The 18,594-nt window shown below is 44.1% G+C and overlaps 1 protein-coding gene across 7 annotated transcripts in view; it reads right to left on the minus strand.

Moving 5' to 3' along the window:
- The window catches only part of PITPNM3 (PITPNM family member 3), a 357,658-nt gene that overhangs the window by 291,794 nt on the left and 47,270 nt on the right, over positions 1 to 18,594 (minus strand). The window lies entirely within an intron of this gene.

The following is an 18,594-nucleotide window of genomic DNA, read 5'->3' on the forward strand; positions in this document are numbered from 1 at the left end:
ACGGTTCTCTGAAAACATCTGCTCAATGTGCAGTGGCAGTCAAAAAAGCTAACAATATTAGAAGCCTCTAAGAAAGGGATAGATAATAAGACAGTAAATATCATACTGCTGCTATATAAATCCATGGTATGCCCACGACTTGAATACTGCATGCAGTTCTGGTCAACCCATCTCCAAAAAGATATATTAGAAATGGAAAAGGTACAGAAAAGGGCAACAAGAATGATTAGGGCAATGGAACAGCTTCCATAGGAGGAGAGATTAAAAAGTCTGGGACTGCTCAGCTTGGGAAAGAGATGACTAAGGGGGGCGGGGGGATATGATAGAGGTCTATAAAATCATGACTGGTGTGGAGAAAGTAAAAAAGGAAGTGTTATTTACTCCTTCTCATAACACAAGAACCAGGGGCCACCCAATGAAATTAATAGGCAGCAGGTTTAAAAACATACATAAGGAAGCACTTCTTCACACAATGCACAGTCAACCTATGGAACTTGTTGCCAGGGTATGCTGTGACGGCTGAAGGGTTAAAAAAAGAATTAGATAATTTCATGGAGGATAGGTCCACATAGGACTATTAGCCAAGAGGTCGTTGAGGCAACACTATGCTCTGTGTGTCCTTAAGGCTCTGACTGCCAGACGATGGGAGCAGACGACGGGGATGGATCACACAACAATTGCCATGTTCAGTTCATTCCTTCTGAAGCATCTGGCACTGGCCACTGTCGGAAGACAGGATACTGGGCTAGATGGACCATTGGTCTTGCCCAGTATGGCCATTCTTATGTAGGATCAGTAACCAATACGTCTTGAGTAGCCAAAACAAACTGTCAATAAGATAGATAGCCACATTTTCTGACACTTCCCCCTTACTTTAAATCAGAGACACAGCATTTTTCCTCCAAATCTTAAAGTTTTTTCTTTCTTTTTTTCTTTAAAGGAATCATTTCTCATGTTCTATCATTATGGGATCCCACACTCAGGTCTTTAGCTCAGACTAAAGAACTAAAACCTCAGGGAAATTTGTGAACCAATCCTCTTAAAAGGTGATGGTTTCAGTGTTTCTTTCTCTATGACTCATTTCAAACGGATGACTCTCTTCCCAAATAAAATGCAAGAAATTAGATATTTTGTTGGACCTGAGCCCCCACAGAGGGGCAGCACAAGCTGAAATAGACAGTAATTTACATCCAAAGGGCACCTAATTATAGCCTTTTTAAGACAGCAGATATAAGAGATTAGAGTGTCAAAACTATTCTGCCACCAGTAATTGAACTGTTTATGCTCTAATGTGAATTTCACTTCAATCCATTCCAACTGCTGTTTCTATAGGCCTATAAAGTGCATGCAGGTCAACTCCAATTTCAAAAGGCGGCTTTGGACAATATTTAAGTCTGTATAAAAATGGGGTTTTGGCTAAACAGACAAGTCGGTTTCAAAGCACCTCCATTCCTACTGTGTTTTTACTCACCTATCATTACTATTTATATTCTAGTCTCAGCTGAAATCAGGGCCGCATTGTGCTAGGCACTATAAAGATACGTACATACAGTCCCTTCCCCAAAACAACTTCTAGTTTAGGGGCCTGATCCAAAGCCCAGGGAAGTCAGTGGGAGTTTTACCACTGATTTCAATGGGCTCTGGCTCAGACACTAAACGTATAAGGCAGACAAAAGACTGGAAGCAAGAAAGTATTATCAACTCCATTTTACAGATGGGAAACTCAGGAACAAAGAAATGAGGGGACTTGTCCAAGGTCCCAAGCACAATCTGGTCAAGCTAGGAGTTGATGATCCTAGATCCGAGTAACACCTCAGCCACAAGATCATCCTTCCCTTTTCCATACAGTTCTCTCATAAGGAAGCTACAGCATATTTACCTCCAGTGTAATCAATAATAGCTCACTGGGACAAAGTTAAACAGGATTTTGATTGAAAAAAGCAAAAGGATAGAAATCAGATACTGCATATAAATGTAGACCAAAGTTTCTCGACGTGGGTTGCCTAGGTCCCCCTTCCACTTTTGATACCTGTTATTGATCCTCTGATCAGAAACAGATACAATTCATTTTCAGATTGCAAGAGGAGACAGGGTGTTATTTTCTGACAACGCATTTTAAAGCTGCACCCTGGAAATACATGACAAAGGAGAGGCTGATACATGGGCAATGCAAACAGGTAGCTGGAAAAGCTGCAACTTAAACTTAGGTTTTCAAAGCCAGCTGAGAGATTTGTATGCCCAAGTCTCATTAAATGGGAAGAGGGTGTCTAAATCCCCTCATCAGCTTTGAGAAATCTTATCCTTAAGCTATACATGCAAAACTTACAAACATGAGTCAAATAAGAAACAAGTCACGGTGTGATTCTAAATGGGTCTCCGATAAGACCACAAGCCGTAAATCTCAGGGTCTGGAAGCTGACAGGAGTCATCAATGGACATGCACACTGCATCCCAGCACGCATCAAAGTGATAGAATACTCAGGGAACACGTGCGTGCCTTTCATTCTCAAGGCTCTTTGGCAAGGAAGAAAGGCACAACTCTTACAAATTTGTCTAGAAAGCTGACAGAGCTTTGATTGACTGCTGAAGCCGTGGGGATGTAACAAAATTCCAGCCATTCAGAATGTAAATCACATTGTTGGCTTCTTCAGGCTTCCACTCAGTTCTTCACCAACGTGGTCTACAGGAACAAGACCCCTTTGCCCCACTCAAAAAGGAATGTCAAAGTCATTACAACGAAGAGTTTTGAAACAAGCTACTTTTCAGGGTTGCGCCATATGTCATGGGAAGAACAAATCGCAACTACTAAGTGTTAAGGGCTTCTGACCCGTGCACTAGAGGGGAAACGGATCTTTTCTCAGAAGGCAGAACTGACATCTGATCTCATGGAGGAAGGATGTCTTTCTAATCATCATTCCCCTTGGCTATGTTCCAAGACACTAATTATCGAAGGAAGCTTGACAGAACAGCACAAGAGGCAGCAGGTATTTTGCATGAGCAGCAGCAATGGACAACTCCCTTTGGCAGCGCCTACTCCAGCTGGAGCATGTGCAGTTTTGAGAGCTGAGCTGCCAGCATGGGAAGGAGGAAGCCCCTAGCAGTGTTGATCAGTGGCTAAAAGAAGAGCATCTTCTCTGCTCGATGGTGCTGTTCTGCAGAAGCAGCACCTACCGTTAGCAACTCTTCCTCAGACTCTGCCCGGTCCCCGAACAACAGCTGGGTTCTCGTCCCTCTTTCTCCAAAAGGCAGACATGAGACATGGGTCGGGGAAGGTTGATCTCTGCCCTTCCCGAACTGACTGCATGGGAGAGTAACAGCCTGGATAGCTTGCCAGACTGGGAATCAGGCAGAGTTGGGTGCTTCACCTAACATTAAGTATTAAGAACTGATCCAAAGCCCAGGGAAGTCCGTGGGAGTTTTGCCATTGACTTCAAAATGTCTGGGCTCTGGATCAGACACTAAACAGATAAGATAGACAAAAGGTGGAATCAAGAAAGTATTATCCGCTCCATTGCAAAGGTGGGGAATTCAGAAACAAAGAAATGAGGTGACTTGTCCAAGGTCGCAGAGAGAATCTGGTCAAGCTAGGAGCTGATCCTAGAGTAGAGTACCAGTCCAACACCTTACCCACAAGGCCATCCTTTCTTTTCCATATTGCTCAGACAACTTATACCTCCTGCAGCTAGGCACCAACATCCTTGGCCCCAAGTGAAGAAGCAGAATTAAGGGCCTTGACAGGCAGATGCAAAATTCCATACAAAGCTAAACACATACAAAAACAATTAGGCCATTACCATGACTAGGTGTGGTATATTTTTGAAAAACTGCTGGGGATCACAGAAAGACCCACATGTTGGCACAGAGCAAAGCATGTCTTTTAAATGTTAGGCATATTCTGTGCCCATTAGCGAAGATAATATTACCCAGACAGGGCTAAGGGAGAACAAATGGAAGCACAAACCCATCTCTGGCCCATGCTAGCCTCGGCTTGCACATGTCCTTCTGCACTGGGCCAGAGCCCAAGGCAGGATCAAATGGCACAGCTTAATGCTGCTTACATCATCAGCCGATGCAATGGTGCAGCAGGTACATGGTGCAAACCTGCTGCCTTCATATGCAGCTAACCCATTCCTTCTAACCCTACATTGTTGAGCTCCTGTCGCACCAGTACCTGCATTCCTGGCACAACACAGAGACTGAACTAGAAGCTATGGTTCAACGTGTGAAAGGAAAGGCCAGTGCAGAGCTTGGTATGAAGGAAGGAATGGAGATGACTGTTGGTGACCATACCGTTATATACAGTGACTAGAGATTTTAAGAAACGCTTTTGCTTCATTAGTGCCACCAAAGCAGTTGTGAAAGAAAAGAAATTTTAAGTAATTAGAACAAATGCCTCAAGCTCTATGGTGGATATTTTCAAAGATGCCTAAAGGATTTGAATGCCCAACTGCCATCCAAATCCACTAGGCCGCTTTGAAGATCTCAGCTTAGGAACAGCGAAGGTGTGTAGGGCCTGGGTGAGAGTAGAATTACTGTCTGAACAAAGGTTTCAGAGTAACAGCCGTGTTAGTCTGCATTCGCAAAAAGAAAAGGAGTACTTGTGGCACTTTAGAGACTAACCAATTTATTTGAGCATGAGCTTTCGTGAGCTACAGCTCACTTCATCGGATGCATACTGTGGAAACTGCAGGGATTCATCAGTAAGGGTAGAACTGTGAGTGCTAGAAAGGGTATAAATGGGAAAGCTCTTCAGAGCAGCAAGAGAAAAAGCTTTTTTTGGGGGGCGGGGGGCGGAACACAACCTCCATAAAGAGAGAAAGACTGTGTGTGTCTTAGACAGGTTCACAGAATGCTCAGATGTGCTTAAAATGGACCTGGATGTGCAGCATACATTTGTAAAGACTGAAAGGCTTAAGAACTACAGCAGGATGACTGATGTTTGCACACAGTGTCCCAATGCTAGTTTTCAAGCAAACAAGCAAATGCTAGACTGGTCCTGACTATGGGCAGGGTGAGGTGGCGGGACAGAGGGAGAAACACCATCATTGCTCCGTATCCAAGTAGATTATAGCAGCCTGAAAAACCCTTCTTCCTACCATGCAGCCAATGTGCATCAACTAAACTGCTGAGAGCTTCCCAAAATATTTTAAATATCCACACTCTTAACCCCGGGATTTCTCAAAGCTGGTACTGCATAATTACTCACACGTTGTGCTGCTTTACAGGGAGAGACTGCAGATTTCACTTAGGCCATTTGAATTTGTTTTGCTCCTGACTTTCTAATCCCTTTGGACTTTATGCACCTCAGTATTCAGATATCTGAATCTACCCTTTGCAAAAGGTCTTATAAAGCCACTTGCCCTTCAAATACAAGTCACCCCCCTAGACATACCCTGAATGAAATGAAAAATCTCAGCTGATCTAGCATATTGAAAATCTGAAATCCCCTTTGGGCTGAAGCCTCCTCAGGGAGGATTGCAAAGAAAATTTACAGGTGGAGATTTTTCATTTCATTTTGCAATTTTTAATTTCAAATCCCTTTGGAAATTTTGAAAACTCTCAGCTTAAAAGGTATTCAGGATTGTAAAATGAATGGAATCCAGAGAGATGAGTCAAGCCCTGTCTGGCTAGGATACATGCCAGATTGTGACCCTCTTATTCAAACAAGCAGGCCCATAGACTAACAACATAACAAAGCTAAATCACAAGCTCTAAGTCAGTGAGTTTGCACCTGCAAGTGAGCAAAACGGTCACAACCTAGGCATTAAGTCTTAAGGAATGACCCGTGTATGCAAAAGGAATGGGTCTTATTCCAGTGCCACTGCAGCCTGAAATAATTAAGGCCATCATTACTAAAAACGGTCCCTGGCCTGTACTCCCAAATGTCCAATGTGACATATTATACATAAGCACTGGCCATGATCTTGGTGGGCAGGAACCCAGGGATTCAGCAGATGGAGAATGATTTCAGAGTAACAGACGTGTTAGTCTGTATTCGCAAAAAGAAAAGAAGGACTTATGGATGAAGTGAGCTGTAGCTCACGAAAGCTTATGCTCAAATAAATTGGTTAGTCTCTAAGGTGCCACAAGTCCTCCTTTTCTTCAGATGGAGAATGCATGTCAAAAAGATCAAAGTTGCGGTGCGGCAAAAAGTTAAAAGGAATAAATTTTTCCCATCCTCTTGACAGAAGAATAATGTGCTATTTCGCTGCTTTTCAGGGCCTTCTGCAAGAAGTTCCTGAACTTCCAGAAGAAAAGAAAGAGGCACCTGGATGAGCTGGTGCAGGACTTTGCCAGCAAGTTGGCACCAGTTCATGAAAGTGCAGAGGGAGACACTGGAGCAGGACCAGCACAACCCGGCTGCAGCACATGCCATGCTGAAGAAAAAGACGGCAGCGGCCTACATCACGCACAGCTGGACAATGAGGGACCAGGACCACCAGCAGCAGAGGAAACTGTTGGGGCCACATGATGGCTAGCAGAGCATGCCAGCCCAGACTCTAGACCCTGACTCAGCCCTGGAGCAGCCTGCTCCATGGCCTCCACTCCAATCTACTGCATCCTGCAGCCACTAGACAATTCCAGTGGAGAATGAGCCAATCAATTCAGTCCATGAATGGAAGCACACGTGGGCAGATGGATCCAATGCGCGCTACCCCTGTGCATCCACAAGGGAAGGAGAAGAGGTGCACTGACGCTGTGCGATTCCATTACATGGGACATTGCACTTTAGCTTTATTTTTTGTTGTTGTGATTTCTTGGCACTTGGGTTTTGTTTGCAGCTGTTGCTTTTCCTGTCCAGTCCCTTGGCGTGAAGTACTTGGGGAGTGAGAGTGAGAGAGAGATGAATTTGAAAGCAAAAGCTTTCGATAAGGTATTTTGATAACAATACATAAAATCCATGATCTCACAGTTTAGTGGATACAGAGCACAGATATGCTCAAATCATCCATTATCACAATCACATTATTCCATTTTAACCACATTCTCCTCCAGACAAAGGATGGGGCCACTCAAGGCATCAATTCCCTCACCCTCCAAGACCAGTCCCCAGTTATTAGAGATGAAACGTCAGGATGCCTGTTCTGGGTCCAGAATAGGCATTGACCCACTCACGGTCAAAGTACTCTCTCTTATTTGTGCAATGTGAAACATGACCCAATAACACAAATGGCATTGGGCAAACTGGTGTCTAAATAGCTTTGCAGGTAGTACCATCTTCCCTTCAGTTGGCAAATGCTTATTCTATCACCACCCTGCAACCGATCGGTGCATAATTACATCTTCTACCATGTGCTCTCATATCAGGATACAGCTTCATGAGCCAAGGCGGTAACATATTTTAGGAGACCCAGACTAACTGTGGGCACAGACACCGCATTGTTCCCATTCACCAATATGTATGTCAAAGTCCCAGCTTGACCAAATTTGAAACCACCAGATCTCCAGAACAACTTGGCATCATGCATCCTGTTGGTGCATCCCACATTGGTGCCCTCTAGTGTTTCATGCCCCATATCTGCCTCCTAAATCAGAAATAAGAGAGTTTCACCAAGGCCAGCAGTTGGAACAGGTAAATCCTCCTGAATAGGATCCCTGAGGATGGGGGACAAAAGTTTTTCAACAAACTCGTATCCCTTTCCCAGCCAGCTATAGTTTCCCTCCATTTTTTGTTTTTTAATAGCAGTACCAACACTAGTGGTCACCATTTAAAAAGTCTGCACCCTGCAGCAGTTTTCACACTACAGTATCGGAGAGGATTATTTGTACTACAGTAGCCCCAAATCAAGGAGTAGATCCATTGTGCTAGGTGCTGTACGTACACACACACAGAGTATGACTACACAGCTGCTAGGAGGGTGCTTCCCAGCACAGGCAAACAGACACATGCTAGGGTTAGCAGGTGCTAAAAGTAGCAGTGTGGCTATGGCAGCACAGGCCGCAGCTTGGGCTAGCTACCCAAGGACGTACTGGGGGCGAGTGGGGGTAGGCAGATTTGTCCTTGGGCAGCTAGTCTAAGGCACCCATGGCCACACTGCTATTTTTAGCGCACTGTCTACCCACACAGGGAAGGCGTTGTCCCAGCTGCAGCGTGGAGACAGACAGACAGACCCTGACCCCAAGAGTTTATAATCTGTGCAAGCATAAGAGGGCGGGCAGTTTCATTGGCCAGAGAAGGGAAATAAAGCTCCAAACCTGAATTCATTTTAAGGCCTTTTCCTCAGCGCTTGTTTTATTATCCACAAAACAAAAGCAAATCAACTGAACACACAAGGTAATAATTACCATCGGCTTTCCCTGCTTCAGCCAGCCAGGAAGAGAGAGAGGCAACACCCTTCTGACCCAACATCCCTTTCCTTTCAGTCTCTGCTTCAAGCAGCCATGCAACTAGCCAGGGTCTGATAAAGGTGCTGCAGCCTGGAGAGGGTTATCTTGTCACAAAGTTAACTAAGTCACATAATCCCGTTCTGCAGATTTAAAAAAATGTTATTACACAGCAAGGTTAAGTCCTTGCCCATGCTTACACCGGCAGCCTGTGGAAGAGCTAGATTTGGCTACCAGGAGCTCCTGGCTCCCAGTCCTGTGCTCAAACTACCAAGCTATTTTTTTCACTATTCATGCTACTGGATTGACTTGGGGCAATAAAACTCGATGGAACAGTTTTGCCATCTGAGTCTCCTGTGCTACCACAGTCCCCTTGCTTTTGGCTGTAAAGTGTTTAAAGCCAAAAATAACTTGACACTGAGTTTGCCTTTTAAAAAAAAAAAAAGTTTCTATTCATCTAACTTAAAGGGGTCAGCCCTTTGGGGCAGGGTTTGTACAGCACCTTGGTCCATGACTGGGTCTCTTAGGATGCAATACTAATGCAATACAAACAAGAGTACGTTCATTAGGGATTTTCCACCTTTAAAACACACACACACAACCCACTACACTTGGAACTTAAAACAACCACGACAGTTAGGAATGAGCCCATTCCTGTTTCCACTGAAGACATTGGGAGTTTTGCCAGCACCTTCAATGGAAGCAGGATTGGACCCTTTATGCATGGCTGGGCTGCATTTGCCATGTAGCAGATGGGGCAGAAGTCTCCATTATTGGCACAGCTCTACGCAGCACTTCCCACATCAGACCATGTGGCTGACACCTGGAACTTATTTTATACTGAAGAAATTTAAAAAGGATTGCAATCAACAAACACAAAGCATTTTAATGGACCCAAAGCTTGTTAGAATTTTGTGAAATTCCATTTTGTGAAAAGTTTCAAAAGGGACCAAAAAAACAAAAACAAACCTCAGTTGTTTGCAGGATGGACAAATCCATTTTCTGAACAGCTCTCATTATTATCCTCATTTTATAGATGGGAAAATGAGACCCTCAGGGTAAGTCTACACTGCAGCTTGAATTGAGCTTCCCAGCCCGAGTAGACAGACCCATGTTAGCCAGGCTCAAGCTAATGGGCTAAATATATGTGTCGATGCTGCTACTTGGGCTGGAGCTTGGGCTCTCAAGCCCCCTGATCTGCTAGGCTTGAAAGCTCAAGCCCCCACTAGCGTGAGTCTGTCTACCCAGGCTGGGTGGCTTGCTCCCAGCTACTGCGTAGACATCCCCAGAGAGACTTAGTGACTTGCCCATGGTCACACAGCAAGTCTGTGACACAGCCAAGAATCAAAACCGGACCTCGCAAGCCTTCCCCACAACAGCATCTTTCTTTTCTATACTATTCATGTTTAGTATGGCACCTTTTAAATCTGTTTTTTGGTCTAAGTGGGTTAACTTGTTCATGCCCAGGATCAAGCCTGACTGGTTTCACCATCAGCCCAATGATAAGCCATAAAGGGTGGAAATTTTATTAAGTTATGCCACCCTGAAAACATGGGAGGATTATTTTCCCACACACAGAGAATGACAATTTAGCTGATCACTGTATATTCAATTATCATTCCACCAGATTAAGTTAGGCTCATTATTTAGGCAACCATGCAGATCTCTTGTTATTCATCACTTAAAACGCTAGCTCTCCCTAGTAAAAGGCTTTAATGTTGCTATATCATCTCAGTTTCACACAAGCTACAGAACTGGATTAGGATGAATCTAAAGGAGAACTGTAAGAACAGTAGAAAAATCACTAAAATCAAGGGAAACAGACCCTTTCCCCAGGTAAATCAACATTCACGTCATGTCAAGCAGGGCCTACATTTGTTTTGGAAAACAAGGCTTTGCCCAAGTGCAGTAGACAGGCAACTGATGATGCTAAAGCTGGGATTCTTGAAGTTCTTATTTTCTAGTGCTTAATTTAGCAACAGGAGTATATGCCGCCTGGGCCACAAGGAGTCAGTTCAAAAGCAAACACTTCCTTGGACTCATTGCTTTTAGAGAGTGGACCCATTTAAATGCTAATACTCTGAGGTCAAATTATGCACCGGATTCATGTGTTCTTTAGGAGACTGTCGTACAATAGACAGGGGTACTGGGCTGGGAGTCAGTAGACCACCATTCCATTCCTGACTCTGCTTCTGACTCATTGCGTGATCTTGGGCAAGTCCCAGCTGCTCTGTGGGTCACAGGAACAAAGATATAAACAAACAAACAAACAAGATACTTCAAAGGTATCAGAAACAGGAAACCTGCAAGAGAAAAAGTGGATCCAAGCCAAAGGATACATTAAAGACCAACAAACCCCTGGGACTGGATGTGCCCACCCAAGAGAACCAAGTGACTGAGCACCTGCATGCCCTGAGCATCCCTAGCTTCTGTTGTCAGAAGCTGAGCGTGAATGACACAGGATGGATCACTTGATTACCTGTTCTGTTCATTCCCTCTGAAGCATCTGGCACTAGCCACTGTCAGAAGACAGGATACTGGGTTAGAAGGACTATTGGTTTGACCCAATATGCCCGTTCTTATGTAGCTGTTAACAAAATGAGAAACTACCTCCACTTAAAAGGAACCACATTTGGCTTTTTAATTATTATTAATCATGCTAATTACATTAGTGCACAGGGACCAACAAAGATACGGGGGCCCCTGTGCCAGGCACGGTGCAGAAGTGCAGACAAACTCTATCCCAAAGAGTTTACAAATCTAACTATCAAAACTGGATCTGTTCCAAATTTCCCTAACCATCATAACTGAGGAAGGGAGGGTCTGCTGCTCTGGCTCAGGTCCATTCTTATGGGGATTGTTTACAAAGCTGGCTTTTATTTGGAATATATGTTTCACTCTGGACCTAATAGGGCACCAGTCTGAGTGACAGAAGACCTGAATTCTACTCCGAACTCTACCACCATACTTGCTGTAGAAGCTGGGACAAGTCACTCTACTTCTACATGCTTCTGTCTCAACTGGTATAGAATGGGGATAACGGAAATACCTTCGTAAGGCGCTTTGATAGGTATTAAGAAGTTCTCTGTAAATGCAGGGTGTCATCAGCTCTCACTATTGCACTGTAACTTCATAACCATTAAAATGCTACTAGCCTACTACTACTTGGGATTCATTACCTAGGGGGGCGGGGGTGTCTTAAGACAATGGAAATTAAATGTTTCTAAGTATTAGAGCTGTTCTAATCAATTCCTCAGCCAGTTTTCATTCCTGCATCTCTGGTGAAGATTAAACACACAAAAGCTAATAATTTTATTGGAGACACTACCTTTACTAGTGTGCCCCTTACACGTACACACACACACACACACGCCATATAGAGAGATAATAAGAGAATAATTTAACAAAACAAAAACCAAACAAAACCACAGCAAGGTTTAAAATAGTTTCTTTGGAACACAAGTTAGAATTAATAGACTAAGATTCCATTATGATATGATTATTATATACAGCATGTAGGAACCCCAGTCAAGCCCCATTTTGCTAAAACAAGTAACGAAGATTATGTTCCCTGCATCAGGGAACTGTCAATCTGCACGGTGCAACTGGTGAGTGAAATAGAAACTGAGTGGAGGTAGGTTGACATATATCTTACTGAGAGCAGCATGTGGAGAAATAGTTTTGCTATGCTTTAAGCGTATGTAAATCATATTAGGAACAGGTAGGTCTTTGTCGTCCCCCTCCTGGTTCACGTAAGAGGATAAATGTCTACTACAGCTGACAGCTAGTGGAATTAATCCGTTGGTTCATGCAATAGAGGCTCAAGATCCTGAGTTCAACCCCAGCCCAGGTTGGGTCAGTCATACTTCTCATCAAGAGCTTTTAGATTCAACTGCTAGTTCTTGGTTGCAGGTCTTTCAGAAATTCCAAGTACACACACCAAAATATGATTACACTGGTCATCTAAAAACTCTTTTCCATGGAAGGACTAGTGTAACCTTAGACTTCACATGCACATACATCCCCTAGTGGCTAAGAAACTGAGGCACAGGGATGAGTCAGCATATTAAAAGGTTTAAATTGCAAAAGTGAGCATTTCCTTGATGGAATTTATAATGCAATCAGCTTCATCCTATTCAGGTTAGGGCTTTAAAAAAAAAAAAAAATCTACAGAGCAACAAGATTAGGGACTCTTACTAAATCAGTTTCCTTCCCCCGCAATCAATCATTTTTACCTCAGTGTACTTACAACTTTACATTGAAAGTTTAACTTGCAGAAATCTGAATGAACACAAGGTTTTTAAAAAAAAAAATCTCTACAAGCAGTAAAGAGCACGGTACAGAAAAGAAATGCACTATCTTCCTAGGCATTGCACTATCACATCCAATCAGCATGCCAGAGGTGAAGGTGAACTAGGCACCAGCAATGGAGGGGCCCTCAAAAATGTTTAGGGGTTCAGCTGGGATGCTTACTTGAATCTCCTGGGGTCTGCAAACACTGGCCGGTAAGTCACACAAGAATAGGTTTCTCAGTCCATTGTTTGCAACACTGTCACTAGTACATTCCTGTGGAGGAGGGCTCCTTAAAGTGACAGAGGATTGGGCAACCCTGGTGCGTGATGTGGGAATACAGAAGCCCTTGGGAAGAAGCACATACCGGTGTAGTGACCTTGGTATTTCAGATTTGAATTGTGGTGAGTTAAGAAAAAAAACTATGGAGGTTTAGATTTTGTGTAAGGAGTTTACTACCAGTCCCACTGGTCTAGCTTGGGATCTTCTCATTAGCATATAGTGGTAGAGAGACAGTTCTTCAATCCAAACAAGGAACATTCGCAAATAATCATGGGAGAAGCCTCTGATTTGGCACACACAACTGACAGATGGCTAGGCAGCTCTGCAGATGCCTCGTGTCAGATAGTCCAGTCACCCTAACTAGGATGTGGTTAAGGGTGATAGTGGTGGCTGCAACCGATGTAAGTCATATGAGATCTCCCACCTGCCCCAAGACGATATAGCTGTAGATAGGCCTTGGATGCAAGCACCAGGATGGAGTTAAAATGGCAAGGAGATGCTAACAGGCCACCCTATTGAACCACAAAGCCCCTGCTGGAGTTAACAAGATCCCTTTCCCCAGACAGCTGCGCTAGAATTGCTGTGTGACTTCACAACCCATACCAAGGGGAGGCTTATCCAGGTTAGCACATGACGTAGGCAGTTTTCTGGCTCAATGCAAATGGCTGGACAAGCTCGCTGGATCCTGGTTTGGGGCTGGGATTGTAGATGTGCGTAGCTGAAGTGGTAGCAGACTCAGGCCTGGTCTATGGTTCCACTGGTATAGGTATGCTATAGCAGTTAGGGGGTGATGTGTTTTACCACCATATCTATGCCAGTGAAAGTCCAAGTGTGGATAGTTACACCAGTATAACTGTTTAAACCTGTGTCTCTTATGTTCCTCAAACCAACATAAGCTACACCAGGATAAAGGACCTTTATACCAATATATCTGGATCCACACTAGGGGGATTTGCAGGTTTAACTACACCAGTATAACTATATTGGCAAAACCCTCTTAGCGTAGACAAGACTTCACTGAAGATGAAAGGAAGAGATGAAACTGTGTTGCACAAAATTGCTCCTTCTAATGGATACCAGCATTGGATATTTTACATTAGTGAATAAATGAAAGGAAAGACCAAGTGGAAGTGGGGAAGGTACAAGCACATTCTTGACACAAACAAAAAGCAGTGAGTAAGTCATAACAGAGGAATCATCTTCAAATCAAATGATGAATGTCTTCACAGTTATTTTAAATCCCCAAGGTTAGAATTGTGGCATGTATTAAATGCTGACTTTTAAGACCAATTAACCAACGTCAATAGCTTGTTTCAGACAAGTTCCCTCTCCCATTCCGATTGCTTCTATTGCTACAAGGAAGCCAATTTATCGTTCAGTGATCTTAGAAAGCATGTTTTAATGCAAAATCTTGATTTTGTTTTGTATTGACCAGAATTCCACTTGAGGCTGTTATCCATAATAAATGCATGCTAATATTTACGCTACCACACATCCAATTGTTTGTCTTCAGTTAAGCCACGGCCTTCAAAATAAACCAACTCCCTAGCTAATAGCTTTGCCGTTCAATAAGGTTTGAACTATATCTAAAAATGTGGTTTAAAGTACAAACCTTGCAAATGCCTTTGCAATGCATCCCAAGGTACAAGGCGTAGCCTTGCAATTTTACAATGCTCAGTGAAGATCTTTTGCAACATATCACAAGGCTAACTGTCACTTTCAAAACAGACACGTAAGTGCAAGCAACAGTTGTATCAAGTTGAATTAGGTCCCATTGCTTTGGCTTTTCTATCTGTTGCCAACCTATGAAAATTCACCCTGTGAATCTAGGACAGTCTACTTAGTGCCACATGAATCCAAGGACATGCACCTAGGAAGAAATAATAGAAGAAAGAAAACAAAAGGCAGTTAAGTTTTATAACATAGGTAACATCATAATCAGAACTAAACTGAGCATACCATGCTGAATTGATTACTACTACCTGTATTTATTGTTTCTATAGCCTAGAGGTGCCTGCTGAGAACAGGGACAAACACATAGGCTATGTCTACTGCAATTTGGGGGGGGGGGGACACTCCCAGCTCAGGTAGAGACACACTCTAACTCTGCTTGTAATAGCACCTAAAAACAACAGCATAGCTGTAGCAGCACGGGAAGGGGCTCAGGCTAGCCATCCAAGTACATATGCAGAGGGTCAGGCAGGATTGTACTTGGGCGACCTAGCCGAAGCCACTGTGGCCACACTCTGATAGTATTTTTAGGTGCAAGACAGTTCCTGCCTCTAAAAGCTTCCATTCTAAAAAGACAAGACAGAATAGCAAATAGGCAGCATAAGTGAACTTGTTTACATAGCTAACAAGTTTTAGCTACTCATCACCTTTACCTTCCCTTCCCGTGTCCTCAAGCCAAAACCAGCCTGCAGTGACATTGATCACCACAGACCCAATTGATCTGTGTCCACAGTATCTATATCAGGGTGGGCAAACTTTTTGGCCCCAGGGCCACATTTGGGTATGGAAATTGTATGGCGGGCCATGAATGCTCACAAAATTGGGGGCTGGGGTGCAGGATAGGGTGAAAGCTCCAACTGGGGGTGCAGCTCTGGGGTGGGGCTGAAGGTTTGGGGGTGCAGGAGGATGCTCCGGGCTGGGACCGAGGGGTTCGGAGGGAGGGAGGGGGAATCAGGGCTGGGGCGCAAGAGGGGGTCAGGGGTGTAAGCTCCGCACGGTGCTTGCCTCTGTTTCTGGGAGCTGCTTGAGGTACATCCCCACTCTGGCTCCTACACAGAGGTGTGGCTAGGCAGCTCTGCCCCATCTGCAGGCACTGCCCCTGTAGCTCCCATTGGCCATGGTTCCCAGCAAATGGGAGCTGTGGGGGTGGCACTTGGGGTGGGGGCAGCATGCGGAGTCCCCTGGCTGCCCCTACACGTAGGAGCTGGAGGAGGGACATGCCGCTGCTTCCAGGAGCCACATGAAGCGGGGCAAGCCCCCGACCCCGCTCACTGGCTGGAGCGCCAGAGCAGGGAAAGCTCCGGACCCCACTCTCTTGCAGGAGCTCGAGGGCCAGATTAAAACTTCTGGAGGGCCAGAGGAGGACCCTGGGCCATAGTTTGCCTACACCTGATCTCTATACTAGAGAGAAGGACTCTGCATTGGTGCTGCAGACAGAACTAAACTCCATTAGACTTCAGTTCAGTTATTTCAGGTTTGTGCTTCTGTGATGGATGTCAGAATCTGGCTCTAAGCAAGACCACAAAGCAGCAGTATATATCCTGGCACCATGACTTTCTGAGGAGACCCTTTAATCATTTCATTGACTTTATCAAAGCATGGACTGCTTTTTAGATTACTGGGAAATCTGAAGATAAACCAAGAAGGGGAAATAAGGGAATTCCTTAACAGTGGATGGGGCAATGAATCTGGAATTGGGGAAATCAAGAAGCTGGTATCGAAACCGTCTGCAAAAGAGGTGGCTTTCGGGGGAGAGAAAAGCAGGTCACTGCAATGTGCAGCTTCAGCCCAGAGCTGGTGGCTGGATTTCACGGTGTTCCACGGGGTCCCTAGAGTAAACATGACATCTAACAGAGGCTTTGCTTTTACAGCGCACCGGAGGAAGCAAATTGCAACTCCAAAAAGGACAAAGCTGTAGGAGGTTATACCAGGGTCTCAAAGCGAATTCAAGCTATAAAAAGACAGTGTGGGCTTCAGTTCATCTTCACAACCAAAATCCTAGAACTTTTAGGCCTATTGCTTCAATCAGGGTCAATATTTAGAAGCTTTCAGAACAGCTTTGTGGACATTTGAGAATCACGTCTCTACTTCTTATCTGTTTCTTGGAATATATTCCCTAGGAAGAATTATCCCAAGCAAAAATCCAAGCAATTTTAAAAAAATTGAGTTCATGGCACCAAATTCTTCCATGGTGTAACGTCCCTGGAATCAATGCTATATCGCCTCCAAGGATTCATCTGTATGCATGGGACCAGTTTTTCAAAAAAAGAGCTCAAGGCCAGGTTTTGAAGCACCCAGCAGCTCCCATAGTGATGCCTGTGGCCAAATATTGCCATTTATTAAGGTGCCTCAATAGGCATTTGAAAATGTTGCCCCAGTTTCAAGTACTGAGTTCTTTTGAAAAATTTGGCCCTAAATGGGAACATGTAGCAAGCCTTCTGATACATTCACTGAGCCTATGAAACGCTCCCCAGGACCTGTTACTCAGCTTCCTAACACCAGAAAAACAAGCTGGTCAGTCTAGTTATTGATCTTTTCAATAAGAGCAAATTCTCCTAAATGTTTTGCAGCAGAAAGGACGGACATGAACTAATATGATCATTAACGAAGATCAAGCCTGAATCTGAAGCGATCTGCTGGCTCAACAATCCGTATGTTCACCGCAGATTTATGTTAGCTTTATAAGGCTACACGGAAGCTCCAGGAAAACAAGGGACAGCTGTGGTAAATCCTAATTAAATTTCAGCAACACGTTTTAAAAAATACATTTCATCTGTTTCCATCCAAGGTGGAGAGCATCAGAGCTGCAGTGCCCCTCTGCACGGCCCTTTTTTGCCAATGGAAATTTGACCATTTAGCTCGCAATACAGGAGCCAATTAAAAATTATTCATCAGCAGCCTTTGTTTTCTCACTGTCCAGCCTAAATGCAACTGGTATTTTAAAAAGTGGAGGGTATAAAAAATAATCATCACGATGGAGACACAATTCTGCTAAAACTTGAAGGATAAAAATACTTGCCGAGGTGACACATGGTGCATGTTGATCAAGGGAACGCATAGAAGAGAATGCCAATAAGCTGCTATTGACGCAATTGAGCGGACTGCATTTCTAAGCAGGCCAAGTTTCTGCATGACGTCTGCCTCTAATTTAGGGGCAGAACGTGTAACTTCGCTCCATCTCAGAAAGGGGCAGGGAAGGTCACAAGAGACTGATGCAGAGTGAAGACAGGGTACCAGAAAAGAAATGTACATAGGATAGGTAGAAAGCATTTACTCCTCCTTCACAGGAAAGGCATTACACTTCAGATCCCTGCTTCTGGATTCCAGACAGCATCTGCATGTAAATTAAACTTCTTTGCCTCCAGTTCAAAAGGGTTAATACCTACAATAACGGGAACCAGTTAGGAGACTGACAATCTACAGTAGTGGAATAGAGTTCCTATTCCACTTCTCAGTGAACCAAACACCTTACTCAAGGACAAGTCATTTTAAAAGCCCAAAAAGGTGTATGGGGCTGAGGGGAAAGAGAGAGCTCCTCAGTCACGTTGGCTTCCGCACAAATGAGACAGGCTTATTACAGTGCTGGTGCAGGGGAGTCCTACGTGCTAGTAAAGCCATTTCAAAATTTACTGCACCACAGAGGAGCAGAAAGACATGGCTGCTCAAAGGTGAAGCTGCCTAACTGCATCATTAACATTTCCTTGTGCCTATCTATTTCTATTTTTCACTTTTATTGCCACTTTGAATGTATTCTCTAAAAATAGACTGCATTTTCTCGACTTCCTGACAGTTTATTCTTAGGTTTTTAAACCTCTAACACGCAGCTCTCATGTCAGGTTCCAAGGCACTTGGGGTATGTCAATTAAACACCCACGGCTGGCCAAAGTCAGCTGACTATGGCTTGGGCTACAGGGCTATGAAACTGCAGTGTAGACATTCCGGGTAGGGCTAAAGCCCAGGCTCTAA

This window comes from Lepidochelys kempii, chromosome 17 (genome assembly GCF_965140265.1).
Source record: "Lepidochelys kempii isolate rLepKem1 chromosome 17, rLepKem1.hap2, whole genome shotgun sequence".
Lineage (NCBI taxonomy): Eukaryota > Metazoa > Chordata > Testudines > Cheloniidae > Lepidochelys > Lepidochelys kempii.